This window comes from Capra hircus, chromosome 2, assembly GCF_001704415.2.
Source record: "Capra hircus breed San Clemente chromosome 2, ASM170441v1, whole genome shotgun sequence".
In the NCBI taxonomy this organism is placed as follows: domain Eukaryota; kingdom Metazoa; phylum Chordata; class Mammalia; order Artiodactyla; family Bovidae; genus Capra; species Capra hircus.
Window position 1 is genome coordinate 122,833,828 of NC_030809.1, and position 14,381 is coordinate 122,848,208.

Consider the following 14,381-nt stretch of genomic DNA (forward strand, 5'->3'; position numbering starts at 1 on the left):
ATTACAGCTTTGATCTTGACTATTCACATCCAATTAAATTCATCTTACAGCCTGTGAGATGTGTAAATGCACGTTACACATTTTGCTTGTGTTTGTTTGCTTCTGCTCTGCAAACTATATTTCCTTTTAAAATCACTCAAAGAACTTGAGGTTCTTTCTGTGGAAAAACTCTAATGTAGTGAATAATTTCTGTTTATGATTGGTTTTAATTCTTCTTGATTCTTTTTGCAATACAAAGGACTTGTGAGTTTTTTGTTTTAGAAATGTATTGTGCATAGACATACGTAAACAGTAGATGACGTATCAGTGTATACACACACTTACTGGTTGATGTTTGGGGTTTGGTCTTAAGTATTTTAAAATTCTAGAATGCTACGTGTAAAATTGGCAAAAAAACAATGGTAAAACAAAGCTTGAGTTAAACTACAGGTTAAGCTTATGATGATACCCAACTTCCAGCTTATATTTTTACATTTAATCTACCCTAAAGATCCTTGGAAGGAAAGTTATGACCAACCTAATATTAAAAAGCAGATATATTACTTTGCCAACAAAGGTCCATCTAGTCAAGGCTATGGTTTTTCCAGTAGTCACGTATGGATGTGAGAGTTGGACTGTGAAGAAAGCTGAGCACTGAAGAATTGATGCTTTTGAACTGTGGTTTGGAGAGGACTCTTGAGAGTCCCTTGGACTGCAAGGAGATCCAACTAGTCAATTCTAAAGGAGACCAGTCCCGGGTGTTCATTGGAAGGACTGATGCTGAGGCTGAAACTCCAAAACTTTGGCCACCTGATGCGAAGAGTTGACTCATTGGAAAAGACCCTGATGCTGGGAGAGATTGGGGGCAGGAGGAGAAGGGGATGACAGAGGATGAGATGGCTGGACGGCATCACCAACTCGATGCACATGAGTTTGGGTGAACTCTGGGAGTTGGTAATGGACAGGGAGGCCTGGCGAGCTGCAATTCATGGAGTCGCAAAGAGTCGGACACGACTGAGTGACTGAACTGAAAGATAAATAGTTTACAAAAATTGGGAAGAATATCGAACATACTGAACTGGACCTCCACAAAGTGTAGACTAGAAGTACAAACTTAGGATCATGAAAATGTGGATGATATTTGGAATCGTGGCAATAGATGAGATCATTTTTGGAAAGAGCATTTTTAAAAGGAAATTAGGGTCTAGTCCAAAGCCCTGAAGAACTCTGACTTTAGGAATCAAATACAGTTAAGTGGAGTCAGCAAAGAAGACTGAACAGGAATTTGAAGGGAACCAGAGACTAGGGCAATAGGCCGGAGGGGTCCAGAGAGGGTTCTTTGTTTACTTTCAGTGTAAATTGTCGGATTACCCTGTAAAGAGGGAGAGATTTATAACTCAGAACAGACAGAAAGGATAATCAAAGGTACAGAAACCTTGACAGAACAGGAAGAAAGAAAATGAAGGGGAATCAGATGATAAACAGACAAACTAATTTTGACTAGGAGTTCCAGGAAAAGCCAAGATGATACTAGATAACATTTATTGAGTACTTGCATTGTGTCATGCTCTGCTCCAGTGTCTTACATGTATTAATATGCTTCATCTTCATAACAAACTCTGAAATAGGAACACTTCATTATTCCTATTAAACAGATGAAGAAGTTGCTCCTAAGGCCACAGCTGGTAAGGAGCAAAGTTCAGGCTATTAACCACTCAATGAAAACGCTGATGTAGGTCAGCAGAATTGGTTTGGGAAAGATAGGAAGGTTTTCTTATATCTTCTATTTTCTCAATAATTAGAAGTAGTTCATCAGCATAAAAGGGAGGTCATGTGTCACAAATATTGAATGTTTAGCAGAAAAAAGCCTAGCTTCTGGGATCAGACTGACAGAGCTGGAATGCTGGTTTTCGCACTTATGGTGGTTCTTTGACATGTGACTAAAGCACTCTGAACCTCAATTTTTCACCTTAAATGAAGATTATTGTACTTACTAGATTGTTTGAGGAATGTTTGGAATAATTTTTAGGACTGTACCTTGTGTAATTCAGTGAATATAAATGTTTCTTGTTACTTCTACTATGGTGATAATTATTATTGTCCCAGCCTGCGCAGATGTATGATTTCCTGCGTTGGTACATGGCACAAAAGGGATGAAGAGCTGTAGATTTTTCTGTTTTTAGGTGAGTGCTATGGAGAGAAAAAGTGGCAAAGGAATTGAGAGTAGTGGTTAGAGAATAATATAGCTGTGTTTTAAGACTCAACCAAACAAATTTAAAAACTTGTCCAATTGATTAGCATTGCTTTGTTTGACAAATTCCTATTTCAAAGTAATAATTTCTGAAAAAGACAGTTCCTCTATTTCATGTTAGACACACAGCATAATCATTAAGCTTCGAAGTGTTGATTATGTGCAAATGTTAGGGACATTAAATTTTTTCTTATAAAATATACATTATGCTAAATATTATAAACTCATTATAAGATGATTTTCCCCTACTAAAACATCACTGAAGTCTAAATGTTTACGATAAGCCAAGTGTTCACTGATGCTTAAATTCAACTTTCTATACCCATTTAAATTCAAATCCAATGTTACTTAACCACCATCATACAAACTAAGCTGCTACTGTTTCCTTGCTTTAACGCTATGAACATTCAGTGTCCTACCTAGATTATTTGTATGGTACATTTTTCCCGTTTCTTCCATTATTTCTAATTATTTCAATTGATTACTCTTTTCCCAACCAAACTTTAGAATCAGAATTTATTTAAATTTTCCACACACTGTGTATTTCTCCCATTCCCAGTGGTCTTTATTTGTGCTACACTTGAAATAACAGGATGAACAATTAACTTTCAGTTTGTGAAAAGAAGAAAGCCATGTTTCACAGCTAGTATCAAATTTTGTTTACTTATTTCACGTCATAGATTCTACATTTACAATATAGGAGAATGTTAAAACAAACATTAGCATATGCATATGTATGTGTAAATACTTTCTTGTGTCAGGTTTTAATTATAGAATAGTTTGACCTTTGTAAGTTGAAAGTATTTATAAATAGCTATAAATGGAAAATATTTATGTTATCTAATATATTAGCTTAAAAATGGTAGTCATTCTGTTATCTAATATATTAGCTAAAACTGCGACCACTAGATTACAAACTATAGTGCTTCCAAACACCAGAAGGGGACATTGCTAGTCAACCAGTTCTGGAAATAACAAAGTTAGTGTAGCTCACTCTCTTGTTTTAAGAGGGGGTGTGACAGACTTAAAGCTCATGACTTGAATCAGAAGAACGGAATGAAGCTAACTTGTCTTTATTCATTTCCTCCAAGGAGTTGAAGCAGAACAAAAATAAAGCTGAAATCATTTTTTTTCCTTACATTTTGGTCTTTATAGGCCAAATTAATTCTTGATTCTAATTAAGGTTCCTAATTAGCTTTGGATCATGGATGCTATATAAATCTAACAAAACTAGGCATCCTGTCCATAAAAATATAGAAAATTTTAATGCAATTTTAAAGAACTTACAGTCTCACTAAAACCTGTATAAGGCCCACAGACCAAAGATTCAGAACTATCCTGGACTGTAACGAGTCCATCCAAAAAGCTACAGGAGGAGCAGTTGTATACCCAAAGTAATCATGTGTTAAATGTCCAGGTTTAACCTGACATAAATATTGAAAAACAAATGTTCACACCAGCATTCAGAATGTAAAAAGTGTCTCTTTCCTGATCAGTTCAATGCATAACAACTGACTCTATAGTAATCTTTCCACAGGATGAAAGTATAGACTTTGTAATCAACATCCTTATCAGGACTAAATATCCCACTGTAGCTGGATTACTCAAGTTCCTTCTTTATCTGCTTCCTTCTGGTGCCAGACTTTGGCACCTCCAACAGAAACTAGGAAAAAGAACTGAACGCATGAAACTTAAATGATTTTATTTTCAGTTGAATACCTTGACTAAATAGCTTGGTGCAAAGGAAACTGCTATTTTGCTCTAAGTTTTTGCCCTTTCTCTTACTGCTATATGTAATATAGCATTGGCTGCCTCCTTAATGAAATATATAATGTCTTAAAGAGATTCTGTGTCTTCTGCACATTACATAAGCCGTAGTCAGTCTGCCTCAGAATGAATGCACAAAAATTGTAAATTTAGTCTCAGAAGCATGGTGCTAAAGCAAACCCAGCCAACTTTTCAGCCTTCAAAGCTGCTTTGTATAAAGCAGCACATTTGGAAATCTGTCGCTGGTACACTCTATTCACACTGGATTAATAAGAAGTAAAATTTAACATGACGAAGAAAAGGACATAGAATATAAGAAAGGATCACAAAAATGGAGAAAACAATAAATTCCAACAAAATCCAGTATTAGTTAAGTTTTCAAATACCTAGACATTTATATGTTTTTGAATGCTGACAATATACTCTTTATTAATGAAATGTCCCCTCTCTTGACCTCAATGCCCAGTGGCAAATTCCCTCTTTGCCGTGTAAAATATGCCTATGTTCCACACTGCTATTGCTTTTTCAGTAAATATAAATAAAAAAGTAAATATATAGTAAATACCACCACCATCATTTAACATTAAGTGTTTGACACAAAATAATGGACTTGACTACAATTATCGGAGTTAAGTGAGCTGCCTCAGATTCTTTGTGGAATAAGATCATTTCAAAAAAGATAACAAAAATTAGGATTAAGGGATTTTTTTTAATCTCCATGGGGAACAGTTTAATTTAATTTATGTGAAAGATTTCTCTTTCTTTTATATCTCTTATTTCAAGTGGTGTCGCTACCTTTATTGTAAGATTTTTAAAATTTTAACTTTATATTACAAATTGTTTCAAACATAAAAAGGATAAAGAGTATAAAGGCCTCCTATATATTCATTATCCAGCTTTGACACTTAACATTTTCCCAAACTTGACTGTAAAGGGTTTTAATGTATCTAAATTAAACTAGAATTATTTATATAATAATAGTATAAACCATAAATAATTGGAAACTCTTGAAAGAGATCATTTTGAATTATTTTTAGAAGACAACTATTTACTGTTCCTTCAGAATGGAATTGGGCTTATAAACAGAATTTTTAAAGGGAGTTAACTGTTTTCATGGTGCTTGATGGTAATTTTTAGAAACATTTTTAAAAGAGGAGACTGTAAGAATAAATATCAAAGTAACATGCTTAGCAATAGCCAAACCAAGTGGTCAAACTAATTAAGCTCAGTTGAATACATATCTCTCTATCAAACTGAAGCTGAGCTAATAGCATGTGATACACCATTGCATGAGTCGGGCTTCCTAAATCTTGATTTCTTTGAAAAGCAAATGAAGAATGCAGCCAGTGAGTTCATTGTACTGAGTCACTGGGTTGAAAAAGAGAAAGATAAACCACCTACTGAACAAACATTTTTTTCTTCTAGGTGATTCACAATTCTTTGAAGACTGGCACTCATCCAGTGCTCATTTCATATATTTTGGTCTCGGGCAACTTTGACTATGGGAATTTGATTATGTAAAAAACTCTCTAACTGATGTATTATTGTCATCGTTCACTCACTGAATGGTGTCCAACTCTTTGTGACACCATAGACTGCAGCGTGCCAGGCTTCCCTCAGTTCCTCAGGCTTCCCTTACCACCTCCCAGAGTTTGCCCAAGTTTATTTCCATTGAATCGGTGATGCCATCCAACCATCTCACCCTCTATCACCCTTTTCTTCTGCCTTCAATCTTTCCCAGCATCAGGGTCTTTTCCAATGAATCGGCTTTTTGCACCAAGTGTCCAAAGTATTGGAAATTCAGCTTCAGCATCAGTCCTTCTAATGAGTATTCAGGGTTGATTTCCTTTAAGATTGACTGGCTTATAGGTGTAAACAAAAACAATTTTAAAAAGTCAGATAATTTTCAGAATCCTAGTGTTACGTTTATTAAAACTTTTTTCAGCTAATATTAAATTTTTGCTAGGTATTTGCACTAGTTGACAAGAAAAATTACAAAATCATTTTGATTGATTCAGTCTAAGAAAAGTTTCTCATTTTTCTGTTTCCAAAGAAGCATAGAAGAGCATTTTTGCTGTTAGTACTGGCTGTAGCTTTGGGGATATTATTATATTGATAAGCTTGATTAATATACTCTTCATTTAATTTTTGTTTATTAAATTTTAAGTTAAGCCTAAGATCTATTGTAAGAAAAAAATGCTGTAATAAAATAGAGAAATATTAATCTTTATAATTTTATATTGTTTGTGGTATCAAGTGCATTTTTCTCTCTATAACATACAAAATCCAAACTGTATTTTCCCCATGAATTTACGATAGTGGGAGAGAAAAGAAGTCTTTAAAATTTAGAGCAGCAAGACTCCATACTTTGGAAAACAAGAAAAAATAAGTTTAAACTGCTCTTGTAGTAAAAAGTGCACTTTCATGTAGTGCTGTAATCCTTTTGAAGATTAATTTTGACATATGTATAAAGAACATTCAAAATATCTATGCCTTCTAAATATGAACACACATTCATATACTCTTTTTTTCTATATCAAGGATCATTATTTGATTTTTTGAAATATAATAAAGGCTTCTTTCTTGGTGTATTCCTTTCTGTATTTTTTTTTAATTGAAGGAAAATTGCTTTACAATGTTGTGTTGGTTTCTGCCATACAGCAATGCAAATCGGCCATAATTATGCATACATCCCCTCCCTCGTGAGCCTCCCTCCCCTCGCCTCCCCCCTCCCCTCTAGGTCATCACAGAGCACCAAGTTGGGTTCCCTGTGTTATATAGCAGCCTCTCACTGGCTATCTGTTTTACACATGATGGGCTACAGTCTCTAGGGTGGTAAAGAGTCAGACATGACTGACCATATGTGCACAGTGTATATGTTAATATGTCGATGCTACTTTCCCCATTCGTCCCACCCTCTCCTTTCCCTACTGTGTCCACAAGTCCATTCTGTACCTCTGCTTCTCTATTTCATCCCTGCAAATAGGCTCATCAATACCATTTTTCCTGACTCCATATGCATGCTTCAATACACAATATTTGTTTCTCTTTCTGACTTACTTCGTTCTGTATGACAGGCTCTAGGTTCATCCACCTCACTAGAACTGACTCAGATTCATGCCTTTTTATAGCTAATATTCCATTGTGTATAGGTAACACATCTTCTTTATGCATTCATCTGTTGATGGACATCCAGGTTGCTCCCATGTCCTGGCTACTGTTCATAGCGCTGCAGTGAACACTGGGGTACACGGTCTTTCAGAATTGTGGTTCTCTCAGGGTATATGCCCAGTAGTGGAACTGCTGGGTCATATGGTAGATTTATCCTTCATACTCATATATTCTGCTTCGAGATGTATTCCCCTAAGGAAAAAAATCCTAGATTAAAAAAAAATTTGTGCACAAGGACACTATTTATAACAAAATAGACTAGATACAACTTAAATTCTCATAGTAGGAAATAGTCACAAGAGTTACAGAACATCCACATCAAGAAAATTCTAAGCAATTCCATGTCAATGAGAGAAAACATGGATATACAGGTCTTAACTAAAATCTCCTGCATGTGTCTCTTGCTAGCTGGGGCTTTTGCAAAAGTTCTTGGTCTCCTATTAGGTTTTGAGAATGACAAAATGGCAAAGTAGGGAGAAGGCAATGGCACCCCACTCCAGTACTCTTGCTTGGAAAATCCCATGGACGGAGGAGCCTGGTGGGCTGTAGTCCATGGGATCGCGAAGTCGGACATGACTGAGCAACTTCACTTTCATTGTTCACTCTCACGCACTGGAGAAGGAAATGGCAACCCACTCCAGTGTTCTTGCCTGGAGAATCCCAGGGACAGAAGAGCCTGGTGGGCTGCCATCTCTGGGGTCGCACAGAGTTGGACATGACTGAAGCGACTTAGCAGCAGCAGCAGGCAAAGTAGGCCCTATAATGAAAACAAGTAGATCAACAGCTTAATGAGATATGGGTAACACCATAAGCTCTTGGTACTTAAGGTTTTCAGTTCAGTTGCTCAGTCATGTCTGACTCTTTCTGACCCTATGGACTGCAGCATGCCAGGTTTTCTTCTCCATCACCAACTCCTTTTTGCTCAAACTCATGTCCATCCAGCTGGGGATGCCATCCAACTATCGTTCCCTTCTCCTCCTGCCTTCAATCTTTCTCAGCATCAGGGTCTTTTCCAATGAGTCAGCTCTTCGCATCAGGTGGCCAAATATTGGAGTTTTAGCTTCAGTATCAGACCTTCCAAAGAACACCCAGGACTGGTCTCCTTTAGGATGGACTGGTTGGATCTCCTTGCAGTCCAAGAGACTCTCAAGAGTCTTCTCCAACACCACAGTTCAAAAGCATCAGTTCTTTGGTGCTCACCATGCTTTATAGTCCAACTGTCTCACATCCATACATGACTACTGGAGAAACCATAGCCTTGATGAGACCTTTGTGGCAAAGCAATGTCTCTGCTTTTCAATATGCTATCTAGGTTGGTCATAACTTTCCTTCCAAGGAGTAAGCGTCTTTTCATTTCATGGCTGCAGTCAGCATCTGCAGTGATTTTGGAGCCCCAAAAGATAAAGTCAGCCACTGTTTCCACTGTTTCCCCATCTAATTGCCATGAAGTGATGGGACTAGATGCCATGATCTTAGTTTTCTGAATGTTGAGCTTTCAGCCAACTTTTTCACTCTCCTCTTTCACTTTCATCAAGAGGCTTTTTAGTTCCTCTTCACTTTCTGCCTTTAGGGTGGTGTCATCTGCATATCTGAGATTATTGATATTTCTCCCAACAATCTTGATTCTAGGTTGCACTTCCTTCAGCCTAGTGTTTCTCATGATGTACTCTGCATATAAGTTAAATAAGCAGGGTGACAATATACACCCTTGACGTACTCCTTTTCCTATTTGGAACCAGTCTGTTGTTCCGTGTCCAGTTCTAACTGTTGCTTCCTGACCTGCATATAGGTTTCTCAAGAGGCAGATCAGGTGGTCCGGGATTCCCATCTCTTGAAGAATTTTCCACAATTTATAGTGATCCACACAGTCAAAGGCTTTGGCATAGTCAATAAAGCAGAAATGGATGATTTTCTGGAAATCTCTTGCTTTTTCGATGATCCAGCGGATGTTGGCAATTTGATCTCTGGTTCCTCTGCCTTTTCGAAAACCAGCTTGAACATCTGGAAGTTCCTGGTTCACGTATTGCTGAAGCCTGTCTTGGAGAATTTTGAGCATTACTTTACTAGCACGTGAGATGAGTGCAACTGTGTGGTAGTTTGAGCATTCTTTGGCATTGCCTTTCTTTGCGATTGGAATGAAAACTGACCTTTTCCAGTCCTGCAGCCACTGATGAGTTTTCCAAATTTGCTGACATATTGAGTGCAGCACATTCACAGCATCTTTTAGGATTTGAAATAGCTCAACTGGAATTCCATCAACTCCACTAGATTTGTTCGTAGTGATGCTTCCTAAGGCCACTTGCCTTCACATTCCAGGATGTCTGGCTCTAGGTAAGTGATCACACCATTGTAATTAACTGAGTCATGAAGCTCTTTGTTGTACAGTTCTGTGTATTCTTGCCACCTCTTCTTAATATCTTCTGCTTCTGTCAGGTCCGTGCCATTTCTGTTTTTTATTGAACCCATCTTTGCATGAAATGTACCCTTGGTATCTCTAAAAAGTTGTCTTTTTCATTATAGGGGACTGGAATGCAAAAGTAGGAGGTCAGGAAACACCTGGAGTAACAGGCAAATTTAGCGTTGCAGTACAGAATGAAGCAGGGCAAAGCCTGATAGAGTTTTGCCAAGAGAACACACTGATCATAGAAAACACCCTCATCCAACAACACAAGAGAAGACTCTACACATGGACATCACCGATGGTCAACACTGAAATCAGATTGATTATATTCTTTGCAGCCAAATATGGAGAAGCTCTATATAGTCAGCAAAAACAAGACTGAGAGCTAATTGTGGCTCAGATCATGAACTCCTTATTTTCAAATTCATACTTAAATTGTAGAAAGTGGGGAAAACCACTAGACCATTCAGGTATGACCTAAATCAAATCCCTGATAATTATACAGTGGAAGTGACAAATAGATTTAAGGGGCTAGATCTGATAGACAGAGTATCTGATGAACAATGAATGGAGGTCCGTGACATTGTACATGAAACAGTGATCAAGACCATCCCCAGGAAAAAGAAATGCAAAAAAGCAAAATGCCTGTCTGAGAAGGCCTTACAAATAGCTGTGAAAAGAAGAGAAGCAAAATGCAAAGGAGAAAAGGAAAGATATAAGCATCTGAATGCAGAGTTCCAAAGAATAGTAACCAGAGATAAGAAAGCCTTTCTCGGTGATCAAAACCGTCAGTTCTTTATAGTCCAAAAGCTTTCTTTATAGTCCAGCTCTCACATCCATACATGACTGCTGGAAAAACGGTAGCCTTAACAAGATGCACCTTTGTCAGCAAAGTAATGTGTCTGCTCTTTAATATGCTCTCTAGGTTTGCCATAGCTTTTCTTCCAAGTAGTAAGCATCTTTTAATTTCTTGGCTGCAGTCACCATCTGCAGTGATTTTGGAGCCCCAAAAAAATGAAGTCAGCCACTCTTTCCTTTGTTTCCCCATCTATTTGCCATGAAGTGATGGGCCCAGATGCCATGATCTTTGTTTTCTGAATGTTGAGTCTTAAGCCAGCGTTTTCACTCTCCTCTTTCACTTTCATCAAGAGGCTTTTGAGTTCCTCTTCACTTTCTGCCATAAGGGTGGTATCATCTATGTATCTGAAGTTATTGATATTTCTCCTGGCAATCTTGATTCCAGCTTGTGCTTCATCCAGCCCGATATTTCACATGATGTACTCTTTATATTAGTTGTTGTATACAACACACAAAGTATTAGAGTGATACGTTTCCTTGGCTCAGATTCTATAGCAGAAGATAGAAAATGAGGGGAAATACTAAATTATCTTTCAAGCCCCTTGAAACATCGTAACCCAAGATTAAGTTTTCAGCCAAATAGACCTTCAAATAGTGAAACCTGGACATTTGGTGGTCTGACAAGGGGTCAGGACAAGGCAAGCACAGCAGTTTCCAGACCCACAATGGCTGACATGGACAATGGCTGACAGAGCTGGACTTTTAAGGCATAAGATCCACTAACCTGTGGGGACCAAAATGAACTTTGCCCTCAGGAGTCTTTGTATCTCCTGTGGTACCCACAAAGCCCAATGCCAAAGCTACTCCTTTCATAGATTGAAAAAGCCATTGTCAAAACCATCCCCTTTGTATGCATTCCATGTGTTGATCTACCTTTTTTAAATCTCCATCATCTTTTAGTTTAGCCAAAAATGTAGTGACACTGACTGCAAAGAGCTTTTTAAAAATGTACTTATATCAAAAGGAAAATATAAATTCTCCAGTCCCTCTTTTTCCTTTGCTAGCATGGATAAGGTCAGTAGGCAGCTTCAAGCTAAGGGTAAGATAGAAAAGGACATACTATGTTTAGAGGAAAAAATAATGGTAAGAATCTTGGTGGTCTGGCCAGGGTGTGCTATAGGGACATATCTTCCCTGATAAGAGAGAGGAAGTTTCTTTTCACTAAAGAGAGTCAACATTCAAGAGGGCAGTGGGAGAAGATGTGGGACTTCAAAGGCAGGAAATAATTTAAAAGGAACTTACTCGTAGAGTTAGGCTTAAAGTAAGAATTACTTTCAAAGGAAATGTGTGGTGTCATAATTCTGCCTAAAGCTGTCTGGATAACAGTTTAAGAAACCTGCTTCCTCTCTCTTCCTCTAAATCTTGGAGAACAGAGAATTTAATGTCACTGGAGATTGTGATGGGAGGGGAAGTAGTAGAGATACCAAAACCCCTGCAGCCAGCTTTCCATTTCCCTGGAACTAAAGGTAGCATCAACTCCTACTGTTTACACTTCTTTCCATTAACACAGGCTCTGGCCCAGACCATATGAGAATCATCAAGACTCTCCCCTCCCTTGAAAGACTCTGAAACTCCAGCAGAGGAAGTGTGGAAGAGTAAGTGTAAAAGGAGCATCTGTAAAACTACAGAAGTTATTTTCCCAAAAGTAAGAACCCCTTTAAATCTGTCCCCATTTTAGAAAATTATGATATTCTAACTCTAATAAGAAGTAGCCAACTTTATGGGAAAAAAAAACCTGAAGTTTTTGAGTTTTGTAGGAATGGCAATTAAGTCATTGCATTAGTTTAAAAATTCTCCTTTGTCTAACCTAGTAAGGGGAAAAGATGGCCTGCTTAGGTTTTCATTTCTTGGGCTCATGTTCTCATAATGGTTCAAACTGAGTAGAAAAATCAGAAAATCATAACATTTTAGAGTCTATTTAGGCCTGGGAGATCATTCATTCCTTTTCATTTTATGGCAGAGAAATTTCAGAAAGGATAAATGGTTCAAATGTAGGAAGCCAAAAAATAGTGAGAGAAGCAGTAAGTATATAAAATCCATAAAATGCAAATCAGATCAGATGAAATCTGGAGTTTATTATAGAAATTGTCATTGCACTTTACCATATTTTCTCTGCTGTTTTGGGTATATGTTTGTTGTCTCTCATTCTGTTGGTTAAGAATGGAACAAAGTTTTTCAAAATTATTTTTTTACCGCTACAACGGAAATCGACAAAAATGGGTAATAGACTATTTTGGGACTATTGTTCAGAAGTGCATTTAACTTAGAAATGGTTACCATGGAGATAAGCACATGGTGTGTGACTCTATAGGTTTCCAGTTGCAGTCTTTTATGCTACTAAGACATAAATAGCCAATATACACACGCAATGGCACCCCACTCCAGTACTCTTGCCTGGAAAGTCCCATGGATGGAGGAGCCTGGTGGGCTGCAGTCCATGGGGTCGCTAACAGTCGGACATGACTGAGCGACTTCACTTTCGCTTTTCACTTGCATGCATTGGAGAAGGAAATGGCAACCCATTCCAGTGTTCTTGTCTGGAGAATCCCAGGGACAGGGGAGCCTGGTGGGCTGCCGTCTATGGGGTCGCACAGAGTCTGACACGACTGAAGTGACTTAGCAGCAGCAGCAGCAGCAGATGCACACGAGCCCATGCACACATGCACACTGAGTTTAATTGTTCCTGTTTCTGTAACATAATATTCAGGTCAGTTCAGTCGCTCAATTGTGTACGACTCTTTGCGACATAATATTAGACTGGTGCAAATGTAATTTGGGGATTTCAGATCGTGAATTGTAAATCATAATCAGGCTCAAACACTTCTTTATTAATCAAAATAAGAACCATTACACTCAACACATTTTTGCCAATGAGAAATAAGTTTGTTTTTTCCTGTAGTATAAAAATCTGTGCTTCGTTCTATGCACTCTTGGAAAGCATTTTCTGCCTCCTGCTCGTTGTGGAGGCATTTTCCCTGGAAAAAGTTATTGAGATGCTTGAAGAAGTGATATCAGCTGATGAGAGGTCAGAGGTCAGCTGAATAGGGCAGATAAGACAAAACTTCGTAGCCCAATTTGTTCAACTTTTGAAGTGTTGGCTGTGCAACGTGTGGTCAGGCATTGTCATGGAGAAGAATTGGGCCCTTTCTGTTGACCAATGTTGACCAAACTGCAGATGCTGCAGTTTTTGGTGCATCTTATCGATTTGCATACTTCTCAGATGTAATGGTTTTGCTGGGATTCAGAAAGCTGTGGTGGTTCAGAGCGGCAGCAGATCACAAAACAGTGACCGTGACCGTTTTTTGGTGCAGGTTTGGCTTTCGGAAGTGCTTTGAAGCTTCTTCTTGGTCTAGCAACTTGGTAATCACTGGTTGTCACATAAAATCCACTTTTTGTCACATGTCACAATCCGATCAAGAAATGGTTCATTGTTGTGTAGAATAAGAAAAGATGACACTTCAAAACAATGAATTTTTTTTTTTTTTGATTTGCAGTCAGTTCACGAGGCAGCCACTTATTGAGCTTTTTCACCTTTCCAATTTGCTTCAAATGCCAAATAACCATAGAATGGTGACGTTAAGTTCTTTGGCAACTTCTTGTGTACTTGTAACAGGATCAGTTTCGATGACCCTCTCATTTGGTCATTGTTAACTTCCAAAGGCCAGCCTCTGTGCTCCTCATCTTCAAGACTCTTGTCACCTTCGCAAAACTTCTTGAACCACCACTGCACTGTATGTTTCTAGCAGTTCCTGGATCAAATGCATTGTTGATATTGCAAGTTGTCTCCACTGCTTTATGACCCATTTTGAACTCTAATTAAAAAATCATTTGAATTAGCTATTTGTCTAACATCATTTCCATTGTCTAACATCATTTCCATAGTCTAAAATACATACATAAAAATTTTAAACTATAACCCAGTGCTCTATTATAAACAGAATGGCACAAAAGTTG